At 39.7% G+C, this 17,527-nt stretch overlaps 1 non-coding gene across 1 annotated transcript; it reads right to left on the bottom strand.

Annotated features, from left to right (window-relative positions):
• Positions 1–517: 517 nt before the first annotated feature.
• On the bottom strand, positions 518–624 carry LOC116233189 (U6 spliceosomal RNA). Its single transcript, XR_016464867.1, has one exon. It is a non-coding gene; the product is annotated as a U6 spliceosomal RNA (small nuclear RNA).
• Positions 625–17,527: the final 16,903 nt, after the last annotated feature.

Genomic DNA, 17,527 nt, shown 5'->3' with positions numbered 1-17,527 from the left:
CAATATTAAGTTAGATATTAAGACTTTTTTTATCATAGAGTTTCCACTCCTACATCAATTCTCTCAATAGCAATAGAGCCATGTCAGTCTCAGCAGGGTATTTTTATTATTTAGGCTGGGAGCTGTGCAGTAACATTTGTGAGGATTTAAAAGACAATTGCCAACTCAGCCAATAACTAGATATTATCTTGTAAGGTGGTAACAAAATATACATGGGGCTTGAAATGAGGAAAATTTTGGTAGTTTACGCTCAGGATTTATTTCTGCATGGAGGTTTGAAAGCTATTTGTGTACCTTAGCTATTGTAACGCTCACCTTTCTCTGGAAGGGAGATGATATCTCATCATTTATTTTGTGTTGACTAGGTGGGCTATAGAAAGATGGCAGACATAACAGGAAGAAAACAGGTGGACATTTTTTTTTTTCCTGTGCCAAGATTTAGAATCATAGAATTGTTCAAGTTGGAAAGGACCATTAATGGTCACCTGGTCCAAATTCCCTGCAATGAACGTGGAGAAAAAATATGCAACTCTTCACGAGTTTGCTTGTCATCCTTGCACAGGGGCCATGTTGATCTTCTCTGCATCATTCCTATTTTAGTATATGTGCTGCTGAAGCAAGCATATGCTGTCTTTAAAGAGTTAGAAAGGAGCAGCTGATAGCTGCTGATGGATACTGATGGATGTGTAGCTACTGGTTCTATCAGGTGTATACTATAATTTTCTCTGTCTTTTTGCTTATGTTCTTAGTGTTCATTCAATGGCCTTTCTTCCACACCACCTTTCCCACTTTCACTTTAGAGGTTTGAAAAATAAGGCAAACTTCTACAAGGGGGACCCATTGGGGAATTATTTTGATTTTCTGCCACCATTATTTCCTGTCCTTCTCTTAGGTCACGTCTGGGCCCTATTCTCCCTCACTTCTTCAATGCACAGGTGAGGCTGACTGAGTAAGAAGGGAAATGAGACCTGCACTTTTAAGGGGCAATCCCTCAAACTTGGCCCTTCCCCTCTGCCTGAGTAAGGGAGCATTTGGGCCAGGCCTTGCCAGTCTGATGGGACTCCTTGGCTGTAGATGAGCTTGAGCAGTATGTTTTTGGACACCTTCAGGTGAGCTGCAGGCATTGGCTGGGCAATGCTTGATCTCTGCATACTCAGCCAAGCCAGCCTGTTTGGCTGCATACTGCTAGGTGTTGCTAATACATGTTTGTTTTGTTATCTTTGCTCAGCTCAGACCTCAGTAAGGATTTTGCTTTGCTTTGTAGGCATAGGGCACCCTTTAGGAGTATGTTGCTGTGGCCAGTCCACAGGATGGTGAGACCAAAGGAGTTAGGGAGACTTTGCTGCTGGCTGTGCTTTACAAGAGAAAATAATAATAATAATAATTCCTTGTTTCTTCCCCAGCAGAAAGTTTGCCATTCGCTTTGAATTTAGGCTTCTGATCAAAATAACCATTGGCACTTAATTGTATAATAGGTGAATTGCCTTCAACCTCTGGTTTCTTTGGCAGCCGTTTGCCTATGCAGTTTTATTTATAGTGTTTATTTCAAAGATTGATGGCAGCTGGCAGGAGGCACTGAAACAACTGATAAAGACGACTGACATTTTGTCAGCTGACTGGATGACAGGAATATATTGCTTGCATTTAAACTGCTTTGTGTGAATAAATCATTGTTGATGCTGAAATCCACCTCTGGTCTTCTCCATCTGATCCCTGAGAAATGGCTGGGAAAGGTGTTTATTTAAGCAGGGAGCAACTTGCTATAAGGATCAGGGGCTTATGCTCAGTAAAACTTTCCTTAGCAATAGTATTTAAATATTTAAAGTATTATTGAAGTACTGGAGATCTGTTCATGGTGAAGTTAAGGACAAAAGTATTATTCTTCTCTTTGAATGCTCTGTAAAAAAAAGTAACTGTTGTGGAGTCCTGTGGGGCAGCTATTAATATGGATGAGGGGAAAGATCTATGCAGTATATGTAAGTTTTTTTCTTTTCTCTTTGAAAAGGTGCTAAAGATCTTCAAAAACACTGAAAGTATGTATTGCCAACCCCTTCCATGTGCCTGTGATAGCGATGCGTATTCCAGCCCTAAATTTTAGGCAAGCAATAAGTTTGAGCAGTGTTTGTTGGAATTATCTTAGTTTCTTAGTTTTCTGCACCTTTAAGTCAACTTAAGTGCTTAAAAGGCAGAGTTCTCACGAATAAATACAGCGTAGGCAAACTGTGTAAGGTATGTCTGATGTAGGTATGCAAAAGCTGAGTGAGTTCCTCTGAACTACAGATATAACACTTTGGAGACCAGGTATAGGCTTTTCTTCTGTTACACCTGAGCTTTCTATAGGGCTTCTTGCCAATCTGTTCCCAGTGGGTGAGTTGGTTAAGCCAAGAACAGGCATGACGGGGTACCCTCTGCATCTATGCGAGGTACTGAAGGCGCAGTGCAGAACAGCAGGATGTTGTTGAGACCTTTATCAAACCATTCAGACTGAGGAATGGGTGAAATATTTTCCAGGACTTGACAGTTCATTTGCATGCGTTGGAGTCCTTTCAACAGTGAAAAGATCAATGTTACTACAATTGCCTGTACAAGGAGCGACAAGGCCAGCAAAACCAAATCCTTCTCATTTAACATGTTTTTGTACTCCCTTCCTCCTGTGGCATGCTTTACGTTTATTTTTTCCCTTCTCAATCTGAACCTGGTGATGTAACAAAATGAAGGCAAGTCTTTAATGTAAATGCAGAAAGACTTAGTCTTTAGTCAGTTCAGTTCCTCAGAGTGGGTTTTGGGTGGGCTGCACTAGGGTAGGTAAAAGATACACCTTTATGTGTATCTGGAATGTAAGCTAGCAGAGCTGCAGCAATGAGTAACTGAGACAGTGTTGGGGAAGATGAGAAAGATAATCTTAACCTTCAGTACAGCTGATCAGCTCTTTCCATTGCTTTATTTATTACAGATCCACATGGGATTATTTTTAACAGTCTTGGAAATAAATAAATCAAGATAATTAAGTTTTCTTAATTCATAAAATCTCAACATCGCATTTAATAGATCTGGACATGAATGTCAATAGATGTCTGCTTCTGCAGAATGTGTTTTATAGTTTTTATTTTTTTCTCTGAACTCCATGGCTTTCCATGAGTGATGTATTTGCAGAGCTTTAGGATAAAGCCACATCTGGATCTTGCTGTGCACTGGCACGTGGGGTGTATTTATTTAAATGTCAAGCCATTTTTGGCTTTTTCCATTGGCACTAATATGCACCACGTCAGGTTACATCAAGCTGTCTCCCATCATAAGACTTGATGGGATTTGACATGACCTGACATAGCACAATGTAAGTGTCTCCTCACATCACACACTAACAGAAATCTGGTTTAATAAGGAGTAATAATGCAGAAAACACAAGAACTTTCTTGCTGCCTCTTATCAGAGGCAGGTAGCAGGGTTAGGTTCCTGGCACACTTTTAACTGAGTCTTCCACAGTAAACTCCTGCCTTGCTCTTTGTAGCCTTATGCAACAGGATCAGCTGCCACACATACAGCACATAAATAAATAAATAATCACTTTTTATCATTCTCTTTTGAAAATCTGTTGAGAACACAATAATGTAATAGTTCAGGCATTTTGCCACCCTAAGTGATTCCATTTATTATTCTGGCCTCTAATGTTCTCATTTTCCCCTTCCTTGATCTCTTAATTTGTAATGTTGGAAAAGGGGTTGTTTAGTATGGCTTTTAAGTTCTGTTTTCAAAGGTTCTCTTTGCATTTCTAATGCTATTCTGTATCTGTTCTGCCATCTTCTTGTAATCTACCCAGTGTTCAATACTTAATTAAAAAAACCAGTTATTTAAACATGGTTAAGTGACCTCTTTTGAAACTCTATTAGTAACTCCATTCTGATTTCCATAGTTTTGATGAATCCTTGTGTAAGCATTGGATTCAAAAGTAAAAGTCTTAAAAGAAACTTATGCTGACATCTTGCAGGGAAACTCTCCGTTGCTTGTGTGGAAGAAAATAAGAGATGTTATTTAAGAAAGGGCTTGTGGAGACAAAGTGTGGGACAAAGGAGGTGTATTCTTCATGTCCAAGAGTAAGCAGGAATGAGGTCTGCTTTTTGTCTTTGGAGTGGGATGGCTTTTGATACGGAAGGCTTGTTTCTCTTCTTCAGTTGTGGAGCTCTTTGTTGATGTTACAAGTTTTCAGTGTTTACCAGGCATTTGTCAGAGACCAGGATGCATATAGCAGGAGGAAACTGACATTAAATAACACAGACACTTGAGGTTGCTTCTGGACCAGCAAGATTAGAGAATTAGCAGGCTGATGTGATTTGTGTGATGTTTTTCCTAAAAAAAAAAAAAAAAAAAAAAAAAAAAAAAAAAAAAGTTTGTGGAAGGCTCCTGACTTTTAGTAGTGTTGAAGAGTGTGTTGGTGAGAGAAGATGATTTTTCTCTTATTAGAAAATGAAGTCGTCAAGAGATGACTTAGGTACTCAAGGACAGCCTGTGATCAGTTCCTTGCTACTTCCCAGGCAGCTAGACTGAATACTTCTCTAAAATATCATGGCTGGATGGTCACAGGTCACTGAGAAAACCTATACAAAGTTAGCTTTTTTGTTCTGTTTTTTGTTTTATATAAAATTCTTTAATATCATCAGGATTTCTTCTTCTTAGAACTTCTGAAACTCCAGCCTGGTATTGCTACTCTTCTGATTACAAGTTTGTTGCTCCAATTCTAAATACAAGCCCAATGTCTTTGCCTACCCTGGGATTGGGTAAATTCAGATAAGGAGGAATGCATGTTATATGCACAGCATTTCTGTTCCCAGAATAGTTTCTGGAAGATATCATGGCCTGCAGGAAGAGGGTGTGCGCCAAGGTCTTGTTATAGGCAGCAGGCAGGGTGCTGCCAGGGGGCTTACTGGAAGACCTGGTCTGTGGAGGGTGTCACAGGGCTCATTCCACAGTATGAGAACAGCGTGCCCGAGACATTAATAAATCACTCTTGTATTTTGGGCTCCTTTACCAAACTGTCTGGATTGCAACCTGGTATGCAGCCTAGCTCATCAGTTATAATTAACGTAAGACTTGAGGGAGAGCGCAAGACAGCAGTTATCAAATATAGGATAACAGCTCGGTGGGGTCAAGCCCTGAGCATTTATCCAATTTCCAGATATACACGCTGACTGGGCTTAGTTAGCCATATGAATTGCCTAATACCTGCTTGAATCTTGTTCAAATGTCTCCAACTGACGAACAAATGTAAAAAAAGAAAATATATTTAAAGAAATTCTCTGAAAAGGCACAAACCCATCGTTGCTATCTAGTATTTGGAGCTAAGCGTAACCATGAAAAATGAGTGATGTCTTTACGTCTGGCAAATGATGGAATAGTTGTGAGAAATGCAGGTATTGATATGTGAATGAATAAAACACTAGCTGCATCTAGCAAATAAAGTCAGTGTCTGAACTGCTAAAGAAATACCTTATTCTTATGAGCACACAAACCTAAAATATCACCATCTTCAAGTTTATGAATTTAAATGAACCCTAAAATTAACAGTTATATCATGGGAGAAGAAATCTGTATTTCAAAGTAGGAAAATATGAAACTGATTGTATTGACTGTTTCATAAAGAAACTGAAAAGCACGCTTTACAAATACACACTTTTTGACATCTCTGAATGGTAATTTCATCTTTCAAATGTCTTAATTCTGTCTTTATTTTTATTCTTCAAAACTCCCTGTCAAGCTTCTGAAGATATGTGATTTTGTGTACTGGGAAAAATGGATTGGAGTATTGTCAGTTAAATATGAGGAAGTCAGGCTTCCTCTCAAGCTGGAGAGGAAGGAGACATTCAAAGTCAGCTGCAGCAAGGTGATTTTAATCTGACAGTTTGGCAATCTGAAATACTGTAATTTCACTCATATAATCTTTTTTGTCCTCTTGAGCTTTACATATTCCCTATCTTCTAAATATGGTGCAGCATAATGGGGACTCGGAACTATTCTTCATTCAAAACAATAAAAATTCTGCCCACTGAATATTTAAGGCAGCCTTTTATAAAATCTGTTTCAAAGGGGGATTTAATCTGATTTTTCAATCTAAATTGTGAAGCTTCTAACAATGGCCAGTTCCTTCAGAAGGCTTGGTATCCAAAAAGGCAGATTACCGCTAGGCAAAGCCTTTGTCTGCTGAAGCCTACAAGAATTACACAAAATAATTTATGATACGCAAAATACTAGTTATCTTTCTGATTATAATTCTTCAAGATGTTTTTAACCTTCGCTGAGAAGGCAGATATACTGAATGCCTTATTTGCTTCAGTCTTTACTGCTAAGACTGCCCCTTGGTAATCCCAGATCCTGTTGGCAAGAGAGAGAGTATGGGGAAAGAATGACTTCCCCGTGGTCAAATAGGATCTGATAAGAAGTCATACAGTGAAGCTCAATGCACACAAATCCATAGGTCCCAGAGGGATGTACCCATGCTCTCTATCAACTTTGAAAGTTCATGAGAGCAAGAGAGATGCCTGAGAACTGGAAGAAAGCCAGTGTCTCTCTGGTCATCAACAAGGGCAAGAAGGAGGACCTCGTAAAACTACAGCCTCACCTCTGTCCCTGGAAATGTGATGGAGCATCTTATTCTGGATGCCATCTCCAAACAATTAGAAGAGAAGGAGATTATCAGGAATAGTCAGCATGGATTCACTGAAGGGATATCATGCTTGACCAATCTGGTAGTCTTGCATGATGTTATGTCTGGGTTGGTGGATGAAGAGAGAGCAGTGGATGTTTGTATCTTGTCTTCAGCAAGGCATTTGACACTGTCTCTCCCATAATGTCCTTATAGGTAAGCTTAGGAGATGTGAGATAGATGAGTGAACAATGAGATGGATTGAGAACTGGCTGCCTCAGTCTTGTGATCAGTGATGCAGAGTCTAATTGGAGGCCTGTAATTAATGGTATTCCCTGGGAGCTGGTTTTGTTGAACATCTTCATTAATGGCTTGGATGAGGAGAGAGTCCATTCTCAATAAGTTTGCTGTGATACAAAGCTGGGAGGAGTGGCTGACACCCTGGAAGGCTGTGTTGCTGTTCAGTGAGACCTAGACAGATTGAAGAGTTGGGTGGAGAGGAATGTTATGAGGTACAAAAAAGCAAGTGTAGAATCCTACACTTCAGAAGGAATAATTGCTTATGTCAGTACAGTTTATTCAAAACCAGCCTGCCTGGATGCTTTCTTGTGCAGTTTTCTGTAGGGAACCTGCTTTATCAGGGGAGATTGGACTAGATGATCTCCAGAGGTCCCTTCAAACCCTGATGATTCTGTGATAACATGGTTGTTTCTTCATATTCTGCTCTTCAGCCTTTCACCCAGAAAATAAGTGTAGGTTTGGAGTGGAACAAGTAATTTAGCAGTAATTCAGTTTTTCTGTTAAGAATGAGTCACCATCTTACTTTCCACCCCATGCACTCCAAAGGTCTGCTGTGGTAATCACCACTTCTCATATGCTCTGAGGTCATCTCTCTCTGCTGACCCACGGAGCAAAAAAAATGGCAATTTCCTCTTCTATGACAGGGTAAAGGCAGCTTTGGCAATTAGGTTTGAGCTGCTTGGTGTCAGTTGGCTGTTTTGGGTAATTGTGCAGCCAAGTGCTAGACATCCATTCTGTTCCAGCTGTGGAATACAGCAACGTGCGTTCTGGACTTAGGAAACCTTAATGTAGGTACTCTTGTCATCTGTAATCTGAACAGCTGTGTTTTGCTGTGGCAAGTGGTAAGAATTCTCTATTTTGGGGTATACAGGAAGGATTTTTGCCTAGACAATAGAGTATTCCTTGTACCTAGCAGTGAGCTCACCGTGTTTAACTTTATCTGATCTTTTTAAATTAAAATCAATCATTCGTGTCATAGGTATTGATAGATTTTTCTTTCTTATTTGAATAAACATTTTTATTGCCTGTCTACAGCATATATTAGTTCTAGAAATTCTGCATTCTATCTTAATTGTTTATATGCTTCAATATTTAAAAAACTGGGAAAGGAGCTAAACCAAGAGCAGTCTCTTTGAGGAATTTTTTTCTCTCCAGTTGTCCAATGGTCAGTGGCTTCAATGGAAGTGCTCAGCTGCCCTTTGCAGCACATGGAACTGGGGTGCAAGTAGCTTATGGTATTTTTTATGCTTTCATTAGCTATCAATTATTTTAATATAGGGATGTACTTCACTTATACCATGACTCAGTCTGAGTATTATCCTTGCACAGTAGTTTAATTTCAAGTTGTATTGTGTACCTCTCAGATTTTATAGTGCTATGCCTTCACTCAGAACCCTTTCCAGTTGCTATTCTTTCTGTACGTGGGTAGGAAAGGGCTTTATAGAGTTAAGGATTAAAGTGTCAACTAATTTAAGTCAAATTAATCTGTTTTGCTTTAGTATTTCTCTTTTATATCCTTTTTTTTTTTTTTTTTTTGAGGGGAGGAGGGCGTGAATAGGGGAGAGAAAGGGAGAAAGACTTCTGAAAAAAGGCTGTTTTATCTTTAAATATCTTACAGTATGAAGCTACTGTATTTCATAGATTCTTGTGGCTTCTATGTCCAGATATCAGCACATTCACATAGCACTATTGTTATTCTGGGCAATAGTAATGATCTGCAACAGAAGTGTTCTTTTGCATGCACAGACCTTGAATAATAGAGGCCTGTGCCATTCCAACTAGAAAAGAGCATCCATTTATTGTCACTACTGATAGCAGGTGTACAGTTTCCTTCCCAAGACACCAATTGTAAAGGACGAAGCACATTCATAAGTGCTGTGAAATGAGGTTTTATCCCTTCTAGTCAATTGCAGTGGAAATGAAGACACAAATTTGTGACTACAGTTCTGAAAGCACCTCAGAAGAGCGCAAGGTACTGTGAGCAGTTAGGTGAGCAGTGCAGAACTGCTCTTGCTTATCGCTTTGTTGCATATTTCAGGTAGCCAGGCGTGCCTCGCTTGGCTGAGGCTCAAGCTCACCCAGTGCTCTCAGTTCTCTTTACGAGCTCAGCTCTGGTGTCTCTGTACTCGCTTTCTCAGACACAGACCCCAGTCCTGCAGGACAGCTGCAGTAAGAGTGCATTTTCCAGGACTGTCTGTTTCTGGAGCAGCAGTAAACTGTGTTGCATTTATTGGCTACTGTATGGATTCTTGCCAACTGCAAACTGCAAACTTTGGTCCTGCACAGCAGGAAGCAAAATCGAGTTGCTCTAGGAGTCTCCCCGTGGATTTCAACAGTGTGCATCGGGTTAGCCCCCATAACTGAGATTCCTGGGGAAAAACAAATTTGCAGCAACACCACGTGGTAAGGCAATTAGTTTTTCACTGGTGTGAGTTCTTTTGGTTTTGAGGTACAGATCCACAGCTAATCACCAACTACTTTGTTATGAATTTAAAAAACTTTGGGGCACTACAATGACTTACCTTGCTCCTTTGAGACTTCTACCTAGCATACTTTTCAGGACTCATAAACAGAGCTTGCATTTTCTGTATCAGCCTATTCCCTCAAGTGAATTTTAAGTTGCATTGCATTCACAGTGGGGCCATCATCCGGTCAGTTTGCTGTTATAAATAAGCATGCTATTTATAATTGCATGTAATTAGAATTGTGCGTTAGAAGCATTTATGGTATCTACCAAAAATAATGATTAAAGTATATAGTGAATGTGTGCCTTGCTGGTTTAAATATGTTGAACACTTTCCAATACTGCTACAAATAAATGAACATACTTTCTCTTCTCCCTTGCTAGCACTCTATCTCATTTTTTGTTAAGTTCCCTAAATTTTTTTTACTCCTCTGCCAAGGGAGAAAATATCAAAAGTCAAAGGTCCAGCCAAAACCTAAGGTGTTCTGGTAGTTAATTTTTCTTCCATGTAATCTTTCCTTTTTCTCATGATTAAAATTGACCTATTACAAAAGATCAACACTGTACACAATGATGCTGTAAATAGCAATAGATCATGGGTGCAAAAGCTTCAATTAAACCTGATAGCTGAATCACTGCGGTTTTTTATTTTTCCCTTACCCTCCTACCTTTTCTTACCTCCAGGGGTTTTAATTAGTAAATTCCTAGTAAGCATAATGAAATTACTTCTGTTGCTATCTCAAGGAAGGCATTCTCCTGGTCCTAAAAGATCCTTAAAAGCGTGCAGAAGTCGGTAGGCATATCAGTTGCAATCCATTGCCTTTCTTTATTAGAAGTGGAAAATATCCAAGTATGAAGCTGTTTTCAGTCTTGTAGTATGTCCTATACTATATTCTGTCTGATTGTAATCCCACAATTGTTTTCTGTTTGTAAAACTGGCAGTGAATGATCTTGCAAAATTCAGAAATCTGGCTACAGATTGAAGTATTTATGTTGCTTGAAGGCATAGCATATTTTTCCAAGCACGTGCAATAGAAATAACCTATTCTTTCTTCTTATATATTGTCGTCTGTGTTGTTTCAGCAGTATAACAAGTTCCTCTGCGTGACAAGTGTCTAGAGGTTAAGATGTTTATTAAAAGCATTCTTTATAGCTTGTACCATATCCAAAATTTTAATAGACTTAATGGAGTGATTACTTCCCACTCTGTACTATGGGTTTAGCCATGATTGCTAAAAGCAACTGGAAGAAGTTTAAGATTGAAGCTAATTATATAGGTAACTGTGGCTTCAAGTTTATTATTATTATGAGCTTTAATTATGAGCGTTAATTCAGTAATATTACAGTGCTGTTCTCTTACTTTGGCCCAAGAAAATGTAAATAAAGTAGGAAAAGGAAAATCTCGTTTGAAGAAGGGCATTTAAATGAGGTAGACTCTAAACATTCTACTTGACTCACTGGGGATAGGATACTATCATTAAAGCCTATGGGGAATCGCTTAAGGATGAGTTTGTAGCCTGGTTGCAGTACAAATTTGTGACTGTGGACAGCGGCAAAACTCTACGCAGCTGGGTGAGGAACATCTAGATCTGAGCCTGCTGGCTCCCCTGTGTCTTTTCCATTTTCCTTTGCAATTCTTCAGTACTGCTTCTTTTCTCCTCATATCTCTCCCATATCACGGTTCTGATCTTGGCCTTATTTCCCTCTCCTTTTGCTTCTTGATCTCTGTCTGTGGCTATGAAGCTATGATCCAGACTGCTAACCCCAACCTGTCATCTCTATAAGAACTTTGTTCATGTTTCAGATATCTTATGCAGTATTTCTGGGGTCAGCTGTCTTGATTATTGTTTCTTTCAATCACTCAATCTGCAATCCCTTGTGCATTGGGATGTCTTCAGCTGTATGTCTACTGGCATCATTTGACATCTCTCTTGATTGTATTCCTAAGTAATGTTTGAAATGGGATCCCACACTGGGAAGATGTAGCGTGTGCTGTGTTATCCAGGTGGGACACAAGTCCTGTATGATGAAATCTAAAAAGTTCAAACATCTTGCTTGCTCAGGTATCAGTGTATCCTAAGAGACCATGCCTTATGTTTTCAGTACCACAGACTTGCATTACAGTGAAGCAGGAACTTGCTGTAGTCTGAAGCAGATTTGATTGCTGAGTCCAAGGGGACTGCTCCATGAATATGCAGAGAAACAGCACTGGCAGTGACTTTGCAGTCCTGCTTATCAGCTTTCTGTTGCTGGATGGTGTAATCAACAGAGATGCTGGTCTCTTCTATCTTCCATAGGTCCTGAATGGTCAAAATCAAGAAAAAAAAGGATGCATTCTGCATTTTGTAGTGAAGTTTCCTGGCCAGAACTAAATTTTGCTGACTCATCAGGTGAAAACCTTATTATGTCATTAACAAGAAGTCAAAAACTACAAGGTCACTGAGAAGGAACTTAAGGTTTTAGCGTGACACTTCATGTTCTCTTTGTCATCGATTTCTCACTTCCTTACAAAAGGTGAAAACTCTTCTCCCATCTTCTGTGGGACAATACTGCTGCAAAGGGATTTTTTTTTTTTTTTTTTTTTGAGCTTATAGCAATCATTTTGAAAGGACAAAAATTAAGTTATACTATCCCAGCATTCATTTCACTACTCTGTGCTGTAGCAGGGGTCAAAGAAGCACCAATGATGCCATTATCTGTTGAGCTCAAGTAATGCAGTAACTGTTCCAAAATAAAAGATGAGGCCGCTGTACTTGATAATTATTTAGTGAGATAACACTGTGGAGATGCAGATTCTAATAATCTGAACCAATGGAAGGTTTGGGGGGGATTTTGGTTGCTTTCTAGTTTGTGTGTGATTATTTTTCCAGTTCTCCATAATCATCTTCCGATTTCCCTTGAGTTTTACTTCTTAATGGAGTTTAGGGTTTGGAGCTTTGTTTTTGCTCATTGTTTCTTAATTTTTTAGGTTCTGTTACTGAATTGTGTTGCTGGATCAGTGTCTTACCTGTTGCAGTGGCAGATATTTCCAAGGAAGCAATTACCAATAAAAACAAATGAGAAACATTTGGGCAGTTGGTGAAAACAAACCAATGATATGGTGGCTTTGTTTGTAGAATCATAGGATCATTAAGGCTCGGAAAGACCACTGAGATCATCTTATCTAACCATCAACACATCTTCCTGTGTGCACTGTGTCCCTCTGTTCCACATCTCTATATTTCTTGAGCATATCCAGGTTAAGAACCACTCATCTCTGAGAAGCAAGAGATCTAGGTGTCTGCATACAGCTGAAAGCCATGAGGCGGGTTAATTGGATGAGCAGCAGTAGGAAAAAAAAAAAAATGATTATCAGACAGATGTGAGCAGAATGAAACTGACCTGTATGTTGATGCTTATGACCCTTCTATATTTTTTCTGTTCTTTCCACAGGTACCTTGGGGCAAACAAAATAGCAGTGTTTAGAGCAAGGTGAGGTTTTTAACTTGTACCTATGCAGCTAACAAGTAGACCTGAAAAAGCAGGGTCTGTAAGATAGCAGCATCTAAGCAGTAGCTTCATTTCCAAAACCAAACGCTTTTTTATTCTGTTGGTGTTGTGTCTTTCTTATTTGTTTGGATTTTTCCAGCTAGAATCACAAAATGACATGAAAAAAAAATGTTTACTTCAGACTCTTAGATCAAAAGTGCCCTAAATTACGATATGAGTATGCTGGAGCAGGTCCCCTTCAAACACTGTGGTTGAATTGTTCTTTGTCTTTGTCACCTTCTGGAGCAGAGGCTGGATTCCAGACATCCATTAATGTCAGTCTACAAATCATTGTCTGTGACACAGAGGAAGAAATTCTGATTTACACCACTTCACACCCTGATGAATACAGCTTAGGGACACTGCCCATAAGTGCTTAGGGCCCATATCTGTTAATAGAAGTAAACAAGTGTGAATCATAAGGATTTAGATCTTCAGTGGGAAAAGAAGAAACCAACCAAACAAAAACAACCCGAGGTTCCAAAAGCAGACAAAAGAAGAAATTAAACTGCTCGCTCTTTATTTTATAGTATGGTTTTAACAGGCTGGTGTTGTCTTCACTGCTTCCACGCAGGTAAGATGAAGATGGAAAACAAAAGAAGAGAGCAGTTCCAGAATTATTTCCATGCTGATACCTCCTTTTTGCCTCCACTTTGAGAAGAATGAGTGTTGCTGTAGGTTTCGTCTCCTCTAAAGCAGGGAAGAGTTGGGGTCCTCTTTTGCTTCAGACTTCTGACCCCCACACCGTGCCCACTTCTGTGGCATCAGAGCCTTTCAGCCACGTGGCAAGAGATGGCTCTGACTCCTGTTACACGTGCCTCTCTCTTTCCCTTTCTTTTCTCAGCTTGCTTGGGTTTTATTAGATTTCTGTATGGTGCTCGTATGTCTAATTAATTAAGGCAGGCTGAAATGCGGTTTTCTCTTGGATGTATGCAGAAAGCATTGAAACTTGTGATAGAGTAGAAAGTGTTGATGCTGCAGGGCTGTACTTCACAGCCTTGTAAGCCCTCAAGCAAGTCTTTCTCCTGCAAAAATGAGATTTACCCTTTCTGAAGACAGTTCCTCTGTGCGCGTGGAGTGGCACTGCCTGTGATCCTCCTCTCAAGTTTTACATGCTACTACCACTCCTGGATATCTTTCCAAAGGAGTCCTTATTTGCATTCATGGCCTAATGAATCTCACATCTTCACATTATACTTTGCAAGCGCTGAGATGGTGGAGGATGACTGCTACAGGGTATAATCCCCTCTGCATATGTAGAACAGGTGAGCTGTGTCCAGACAGACTGAAAATTTACTGCTCAAAATCGCTAGTAGTGAGGGCACTTGCTTGTACGTAGTGCTGGAGACACCTGGCATTGCGATCACTTACTTCTTGTTTCTAGAAATAATGCACTTGTTTCTTGTCAACGGTGACAAGTAGCCTTTTTAATGTGTTGCACATAGAAACAAGAGAAAATGCAGAATTAAATGTTCTCCTAGTTTCGGCAATGTGATGAACAACACCAGGCAGCATTTTCATGTTTCAGTCTATATAAATTCAGTATAACCCAAGTATGTCTAGCTTAGGATGGTAAAATTATAGTTGTAATAAATACAGAATCATTCATTCCTAATGTATTTCTCTGTTTCCCAAGAGAGAAGATTTGGGAACAAACTTTACAGATTACCTTGATTCAGCCTAACTACGTTCATTTAAAATGTTTGCTGTGCTGGACACTTCTTACAGTCTGAGTTTGCCTGCTGTGGTTATTGCTCTGGCTGCACGGATCATTGAACACAGAACAGATATGCCCTTCCTTGCTCTCCTTTAATAATCAGGAGGGAAGTAGCAACTTATGTTTGTAATGAGGCTCTCAAACTAACAAACAAAAAAAAATGCATCATGATAGCTGCTGGAAATAGATGCCCTCTGAATTACCTTGCTGACCCATGCTCCTTGTAAGTGCTTATGATTTGAATCGTATAGTGCTTGATCATGGAATGTTTGGGTTCACATTTAAAATCTGCATCTTTGCTGTTTTCACTTGCTTATCACTGGGTGTTTACTTTTGTCTGTTTGAAGTCTGCAGACTCCAATTTCTGTGCCTAAGAAAACACGTGGAATAGCAGGGGTAGTGCTTATGAGCAATTACTCTTATGAATGTCAAAAACCTCTTATGTTTCTTTTTGCATCCAGTATTATCCCTCTCCGTCAAGACCTCCCTATGAGGCATGGTAGCTCTGATGATATCATCTCAAACAGCAAGCATTGCTTAATAGCTCTAATGAAATCTCATCAAGCAAGTGACTCCTGAAAGGTATGCTCTTTGTGAGAGCACGTATTAAAAGAAGTCATAAATCAAATAAAGTAGCTGTTATCTGTTCTTTTGATGGTGTTGTGCTACTGATAAACAAACAGAAAATCCTCAAGAACTAGCATGTCATTTTAAGTCTATTTTTCCCATTCAAAGGAGCTATTCATTTCAAATAACAAAAAAAGGTTGTTCTTATGGATATCTGTGTGGTGTTCTGCACTGTTGTATGAGTGACTTACAGCACCGTGTTTCATATTCAAATCTGTTCGGTATTTCCTTGACCTCTTACGTAATTAATGTCTGTATAACTAAAAGGCTCTGCTTATGAAAAAAAAAGAAATTTGTTGTGCAACCGTAAGTAGACAGCCTATGTTTGTCTTGTCTCATCCATAAAGCCGCTTTTCCTATTAAGCTAGCAGGAGGGTTTTCCCTAAACCGTCGGTGCAAAGTTGCAGTGTACTCTCAATATTTCTGTTACCTCAAAGGAAGGTGTTTCAGCTGCTGAAAGCATTTCTGTTTCCTCAGGTCTTAGGTTCAGCTAGGATGGAACTGTTTTTTTTCAGAGCATCCGGGATGATGCTATGTTTTGGTTCTAGGAGAAAAGCAGTGTTGATAAAACACCAACGTTTGTAGTTGCTACTAAGCAGTGTGGTACAGAGCCAAGGCCATTCTAGGTTCTCAGCTCATACTAATGAAGGTCTGGAACAGAACAATTAGGAAGCTGACTTAAACTGGCCAAAGGAATATTTCATACCATATGATGTATGCAGAAAGAGAGTTTTGAAGAGGGTAAGAGTTTATCTCTCTTTCTTCAACTCCTTGCAGTCTAGCTAGGCATTGGTCAGGACCTGGTGGTAAGCAATTGCTTGTGCACCAATTGCTATATACAATCATATATATATATATTTGTCATATTAATTATCCTTTTCCCTATCTTAGCAAATAGTTTTATCTCAACCCATGAGTTCTACTGTTAATTTTTCTTTCAATTCTCTCCTCCATCCCACTGGAAAGTGGGGAGAGTGAGCGAACAACTCTGTGATGCTGAGCCACCTGCAACGTTAAACCATGACACTGATCATATTAACATTAATTTCAGCAAGGTGTTGTAGAGCCAGTCGCTCCAAGTTGGTACTGGAATTGTTCCAGATGGGTAAGCATAGGATTCAGCAGCCTGCAGTGAAGTTGGGATGACAGTAGATTTTGAGGTCACCCTCAATGTTTTCTTTCCTTCAGGGATATATATACACCTTGGTCTTACTTTACTATGTCTCTAAAACCAGGCCAGTTTGACCTAAATAAACTGCTACTTGTGGTACCAACATTTTCACACTCGAAGACTGAAGGTGCTTTTCCTTTATAAACAGTTTCAATGGCTTTCTAAATGGTTATCAGTGGGAGTTTTATGCCACTGGATATTAAAGTGTCATGCCAGACTTGATTGACTAAATAAGCAGACCTTGTTTCTCTCACTGGGAAGAACCTTTCTGGGGGTCACCATTACATGCAAGTGTGATTATGCTAAACAGCAGTGACATCTCTGATTCTTCCTTGCTGAGGGGTCTGGCAAACCCATCTGTCTACGAAGATCTAACTTCTCTATGCTTTGGTATCAAATAAATAAAGGGATAATATTTTTGGCCCCCCAAATGGTTTCTGGATGAAATATGATACTGGTCTCTATGGAGTCAGTGATAATAACCATGTCAGCTCCAGTGCTGAAGTGAATTTTACATTATGGAGATGTTCACTTGTGAGTGCAGAGTGTGTGTGCTGTACAGAACCTGAGTTAGTCCTCTCCTGGACCTTGAAGCCCTCACTACTCTGGAGCCATGGTTTGAAAAACAGTGAAAGGTACATTTTATTCTGGGGAGAAAGTATCAGTAACCAAGACTTTTGTCTGAGGCAAGGCACATGCAGGAGTGCCCTAACTGTCTGTGATGTATAATGAGGAGCTGAAAGCATCTCATCACTTGGAGGAAGTGTGGTGATACAGGATGTGTAACAAAAGAGCAGTGTTCATTTTGCTGAAGAGGGGGCTGTAGAGAGAGCAGGGGAGTTGGAACTAGATGATCTTTGAAGTGCCTTCCAGTGCAAGCCATTCTGTGAAGTGGTAGCCAAGTTTACCCTGAAAAAATTCCAGTTCACACACAAGGCTGCAGTGCTTAGTGCAGGATGAACAGAAACTGTGAGAGAAATGGGGATGTAGTATGGTTGGGAATGGTGTACTTACCATATCCTGGCTAATAACAGTTCATGTTGCAAGAGGGTTAGTGCAAACTTACAGATTAAGGTAGTTTGGAAT

Source organism: Phasianus colchicus, chromosome 2 (assembly GCF_987193195.1).
Source record: "Phasianus colchicus chromosome 2, bPhaCol1.hap1.1, whole genome shotgun sequence".
In the NCBI taxonomy this organism is placed as follows: domain Eukaryota; kingdom Metazoa; phylum Chordata; class Aves; order Galliformes; family Phasianidae; genus Phasianus; species Phasianus colchicus.
This window is presented reverse-complemented; position numbering and strand designations above follow the sequence as displayed.